Source organism: Nymphalis io, chromosome 17 (genome assembly GCF_905147045.1).
Source record: "Nymphalis io chromosome 17, ilAglIoxx1.1, whole genome shotgun sequence".
Lineage (NCBI taxonomy): Eukaryota > Metazoa > Arthropoda > Insecta > Lepidoptera > Nymphalidae > Nymphalis > Nymphalis io.
The window spans coordinates 1551600-1558274 of record NC_065904.1 but is presented as its reverse complement, the minus strand read 5'-3'; the positions used below and the strand labels follow the sequence as shown (position 1 = coordinate 1558274).

Here is a 6675-nt window from a genome sequence, read left to right as displayed (position 1 = left end):
TAATTAAGAAATCAAAGAATTCATTCTAAATAATCGCTGCTTTGATTTTGTTATTTATAATTTTATTATTTCGACTAACTTATGATTCTTAAACAATAACTTCAAACATTAAAAGCGAATACAATTTGTAAAATACCTCAACCGTTTCTTGTAAGATTTAAAATATCCATTTTGTAAATTCAGCCATTTCAACTCCGCGAATATAGAACTTTTCGTTTTATAACATCCGCTCCTTACACCAACGTTTTAAATTGAATGGAAGGTTCTTTAAAGTGGTTTTATTTAATTATTTATTCATTTAAAAAAAATGAAGTAGAACTTCTTTGTATATGATAATTGACTTTGAAATCGAATTTTGATGCAACGTTTTTATTTGTAACGTTGTAAATTAGTATTTATGATAGAAAGAAAACATACTCAATATCGAATCACTTTGATAAAACCAATTGAATAGAAATACAACAATAAAATGTTATCGCAAAACAAAAATATTCTTATTACACTCATAAATGACACCTTCAACTGTCATAAAAATGTCAGATTATTCGTCGAACATAATGTAATTCATCAGTTCATTCGTTCTTCGTAACGTCGGTGTAAATGAATCCATCTTTATAGCGGACACGAATCGATTCCCCTTTGACAGTTATCCGAGGCCAAATAACCGATTATATTTACATTTTGACATCATAGCATCTATTGTGGAGCGAATTCAGGAGATATGAGGCTTTAATGGAGACTTCTCTTTTGTATGATATTTTTCCTGGTAATTTTACTAATTTATAAAGGTTAACATACATTTCCGATTCCACTGTCTCGTAAAGCTGTTGGTACTGCGCCTGAACTCTTTTAGGTAGTATCGAATTGCCGTCCCATCGGATTATGAGAGTGAAGGAAAAGAGAGTGTACATGTGATTGCACACACACTTGTGTATATAATGTGTCTCCTTTGATGATTGTGCGTTGCTGTGGCTGAAATCGGTCAGGAGGACATTATCAAATAAATCATTTTCAGGTCAAAACTAAACTTGATTAGCAACTTTTATGTCAATGAGCAAATTGTTTAAAGAATAAAAAACGGATAAACATCAACGATTATGCTTTAATTCGATTTCGATGCAGTGACAATATGTAAGTAGAATTTCCCCTATTTTTTTAAATGGGTCATAAACATGGATCTAATCACGCTACGATTTCGTTCATTCAAGTTATAAGTAGTTTGAATTAGCTTAGTGTCGTATAAGTGCAGCCTTTGTTATAGTAAAGGCTTTGTACAGAGCTAGGTGGGAACAGTTTATATGTAAATGTGTGTATAGATACTGTGTGATAATTTTTGTATTTTATGTAGGTAAATCAGCAATCACAAATTACAAAGTAGGTATCACCGCTCTCTAACCATTAAAATGTAACAGTTGCCCCTCCAAACGATTCCGATCACGTGACTAATAACGTCACGGCGTTCACACCCCACCGTTACAATAAAAATCAACTGAGTTACTAATTACGTAATCGACGACATATATATATATAATATATATAAAATATTATATTAAAGGTCATTTGACAGTTCAATAACAGTAATGTACGTGGTTTTAGATATTGATTTTAATTACTTGATAAAATGATGTTACTATCACGAAAACATTCAAATACACTGAAATTCCATCGCATAGATTTATCTAAATATTATAATAATTAAATTATAAATCGCATGTTTCAGATTTTATACGATTTTAGTTCAAATTAATTCGATCCTTGATGGCGCAGCTGTGACGGAGCTGAAAACATTAATTGATATTAAATAATTATTAAACTAATTCATATATTTGATGAAAAATTTAAAATATAAAAAAGTGAAGTAACGGGCTGTAAATTTCCTATTGCTAATGTCTCCTTTTTGAGGAAAAAGGCTTGTGGAACATGTGGCAGAAATACCTCCGACACATACAAGTTACAATATTTTACTTAACTACAAAGCACGAGATGAATAACAAACACAAAATAAGCATAAAAAGTTCAGTGTTTCTCTGGGCTTGAACCTGCAATGTTCTATTACGATTCACGTGTTCTAGCCATTGGGACATCCCGACTTGAAATATTAAACTAAGCAATTAAACCAATTACTGATAGGCGGGTGTGTATGAAGCTTATGGATTAGTCGATTTATAATACTGAAGATTCTATTCAAATTGATATGTCACTGACGATAACTCGGAGTTTGGTACAAGGTAAATAGTGACTAGGTTATATCACATATATATTACATAATGAATAGATCAAAAACGCTATATATACTTATAAAATTAATTATGTGTGTATATTATGTAGGTTTTTTTTGTTTTTAGGTTTGACGATATACGCAAGGTGGCTGGCAGCGGTTGGAGATTAAGAGCTGAAAATCGAGCTCAGTGGCGTGCCATTGGTGAGACCTATGTCCAGCAGTGGACGCGAAAAGGGTAAAGGTGTTGATGATGATTATGTAGGTTTATTTTATAACGTACTATCAACCCGTTACAGTTCCGCTCGCATCATATAAGTGCATATTATGTTCATATCGTAATACATAATATAACTATTGATTTAGTCAGCGGACGCCAGTAAAGCTTCAAGTCGTCAGGATTATTTTCTAACATCTTCAACGTGGAGTATTTTTTTATGGTTATTATGAAATCGAGATGGGCAGCTAGTAAACGAGACGAAATACAAAATGTATTCTGTCTTCTTTATTTATTAAATAATAATCATATTGAGGAATACCAGTAATGCGTGTATTTAAAAAAAAAATACTTAGTACACTAGTGTGTTCTATAAAATTATGTGCGTTAGCATTGGCGCTATCTATTCCCTCAAACTCATAATCCGAAGGGATGACAATCCGACACAACCGGAGTTGGACGTACGGTAGGGTTAATTGGCTTGGGTGCAGCTATTCTCCATTGCGAACAGCCACCATGCCCAAAATCTGAATGAGATTATCATATTTAACTATCCAGAGGGTGAAACATATATTTCGTAACTTGGACCAAGCCTAATAATAGCTATATATAGTCATCTAATAATCCCCAGAGGTCTTCCAAATCACACTATTATTAACCAATCAAACGATAGTGTTATCGATGACTTTAATTGAGAATACATTATAAGTGTTATCACAACTAACTAGGATTATGTTCATTCTCTATATGTATATACAAAAAAACTGTTATTTTTTAAAGAAACAGTTATGTCCAAATGTATGTACTAACCACTGCTGTGCTCTTTTTAAAGAGAATGTTTGGAACTTATTCCACCACGCTCTAATACGGGCCAGTGGGTACACATGTGGTAGAATTTCAGTGTAATTAGACACATGCATTTTTCTCACGGTTTTAACCATTTGGCAAGAGATGAATTATCATATAAGCTAATGAAATTTCAGTTGTTATTACCTGGGCTTGAACCTGCGATAATCGGTTAAGATTCACGCGTCCTAACCACTGGGCTACCTAGGCATGGCCATAAGGTAAAAAAAGGTTTATTAAATAAATTGATATAAAAAAGGATATAATGTTCAACAAAACAAATTCATAAATATAAAAGTAATAAATAAAGACTTATAACATTTCATTTATTATTTATAGTTATAACGTTGTGTTTACGTATTATTATTGATGAAAATAAATAAGTGCTAAGAATGCTGCTGTTTTTTTACGATACTGCATTCAGAACCGACGGTAGCTTTAATATTGGCTTGGCGTTTACTTGATGGTAGCCCATCTGAGTAGGAATCACAGACTCATTACGGTCGGTCGGTGATAACCATTTATACTCAAATGGACAACTTGTCAGTCTGCCTACTTAAGTTATAAGAGCCTACTTGAGTAAATAGTGATCTTTGAAGTTAAAAGAGATAACATGATAAAATTTTATTGAATTACAATTGTTTTAATAAAAACATTGCAAATTCGAAGCTATTTCTAGTAAAAAGTAACCTGTCAATATCCCACAGCTGGCCTCAGGCCTTATATCCCACTATCATTCTTTTAATAAAAATATTACAAAACTAGTACAAACGGATATAAAATCAAAAGCATACGATGCTTATTTCATTCAAGCTATTCGGTCGATATAATCACATCGCATTCTGTGAGAAGTTAAACACAAAAAACCTAGTTGGCATATGCATTTGCTCACATACCCCAACTTCACGAATAACTACACTCTTTGCTAAACGTTTCCTACAATCAATCAAATTGACGTCAAATTGCGTCGACGTTGATGTATTAAGTCATTTAATCTTTGTAACTTTAGCTTAAAAAAGGCCTAAATCTCAACTCTAATAACTTAATTATGTTCCTTATGTCACAGGCCATATGTTTCTTTCATTCATTCATAAACTGTCAAGGCCAGGCAAGCTTGTGTATGGTATAACTGCGAAAAGCTTGTTATATTTTTTTATTACTTTATTACATAAAAAATGTGTTGCGAGGACAGATAATACCAAACCCATTTTTAGCAGCCAACCTTACGAAATGTAGGAAATTTAATTTTATGTGTGTAAAAAAAATAGATAACTTGACAGAGAAACAATTAAATTATATTTATACGTACTACTGTTTGTCCATTAACAAACATACATAAAAATAGCTTCTTGAAGCTTAAAATCGTCACGTAAAGGAGCCTTTTGGAATCTGTTAAATTCTAATGATGATGGTAAGCCTATCAACATTTTCATAAAGAAAAAAATCAACCCAAGGAAATGTATGCACAGGCACGCCATATTTCGTCTTGTCATTGAATATACATAATATTAATATCAACCACATATACAAGTGCACAAGTTAGATGTGAATACGTGAATTAATGACGTCACGGATGCTCTATCCCACATGTGTTGCAATACGATATGCATGAATGCTATTATGCACAACATTATCGATATCAACGAAATTACAGGATAGCTATTAGAAACAGGAAATGATTTGCAGCACATATGTATCACCTAATATTGGCAGCTCATTTGTCAGTATATAGGTTTAGGATTTAATAACATGGGGGAAATCAAGATGCGGGTTAATAGTTACCTCAAAAGCATCACAATGGCAGTTCCTCTTGTTCTGGAATTATACATGTATTATATTTAAAAATCCGGTCACCAGGCCCTCAACCCTCAACTGGTCCCTTCGAAATAGCTTCGAAAATTTTTGAAGGCAATTTGTCTAACATATCTCATATTATATATTGGCAACAAATAGAACTTTAACACATTACTACGTATAAGCCAATTAAAAAATGCTAAACTTAATGTATTAAAGAAAACTCGCTCGCGGTCCCAACTCCGTTCGAGGAAAAATCAAACAAAGTTATCCAAACCTTCCTTTCATTTCTTTAATCAATCAATCAATCTTCCTAATTTCACCATTATAGGTTCAGTAATTTTGCTGTTTGTTTATAGTACTCGCGACAAATGATTTTATAACTATAGATTAAAAAATACAATATAATATTTATCGTGTAATTGTGATCACACGAGTGGATTACATTTGTATTCAAATAACTTAATTATTACGAACATTATTTTGTATTAAGCTGATAAGCCCCCATTATTATAGCCCTTCTGTACGTGTTGAGAATACTCACGTTGTTGTATTTCTAATAATGATACATAGTAATATTTGATATTAGTTTCAGAATTTATAAATTAATTGCTTGAGTTTTATTTTTTAATTATAAGAAAATGCCAGACGTGTGAAAAGGTAAGAATCTTTTTTTTATAAATTATGGTTGATGAGCCATCTGATAGTAAGTGGTAGTAAGTCCCTTCCTTACGCCAATGCTCCACCAAACTTGGGAACTACGATTAAGATTCCTTGTGTCTATAGTTACACTGGCTCACTCACCCATCAAACTGAAACGAAATAATACTAAGTATTGCTGTTTGGTGGTAGATTATCTGATGAATTTGTGGCAATCAAACTGGCTTGCAAAAAGTCATACCACTTATTAACTGTTTGTATAACTTATGGTATGGCATCATTTTGAATATGCTTTGTTATGAATAAACATAATTAAATTTTTCACTTATCACTTCACAGCGTCTTCTAGCTCACATGAAATGCTGACAAATGAATTCGCCTGTCTAATATCATGTGAACACAGACGTGTGTTGTGGTCTAAATTATTGCGTTTATTCACCCCGGACGTACTTCACGCTATAATTAAATGAACCACATTTTACAGTACTAAATCTCATATCAATAGTTTTTGAGCGTCTAAATCTATACGTCTATACAAATTAATAAAATTGAGGTGCTTGTATGTGATTTCAAAATAATTTCTTCTTAATTTAAAGCATTCTATTAGATGTTTGTGATGCTATCCAGACTGGGCTAAACGTGTCTATACGATACGATAAGAGCAAAATAATCCCTTAGACCGCAAAAGATATATATAATTAACTCTGTGTGTCCAATACTAGTCGTAATTTTTACTAACCATTGTATCGTATTTTTACACAATATTGTATATGTTTGAAAGCTCGTCTGTGTACCACCCACTTATCAGATATTCTACCGCTAAACAGCAATACTTAAAATTGTTGCGTTCCAATTTAAAGGGTGAGTAAACCAGTGTAATTACAAACACGAGGGATGTAACATCTTAATTACCAAGGTTGGTTAGTGGTTAGTTACATTG

General features: G+C 32.4%; 1 long non-coding RNA gene across 1 annotated transcript; it reads left to right on the top strand.

Moving 5' to 3' along the window:
• Nucleotides 1-1018: 1018 nt before the first annotated feature.
• Nucleotides 1019-3544, top strand: LOC126775056 (uncharacterized). The gene is made up of 4 exons (XR_007669858.1): nucleotides 1019-1131; nucleotides 1721-2228; nucleotides 2346-2456; nucleotides 3419-3544. It is a non-coding gene; the product is annotated as an uncharacterized LOC126775056 (long non-coding RNA).
• Nucleotides 3545-6675: the final 3131 nt, after the last annotated feature.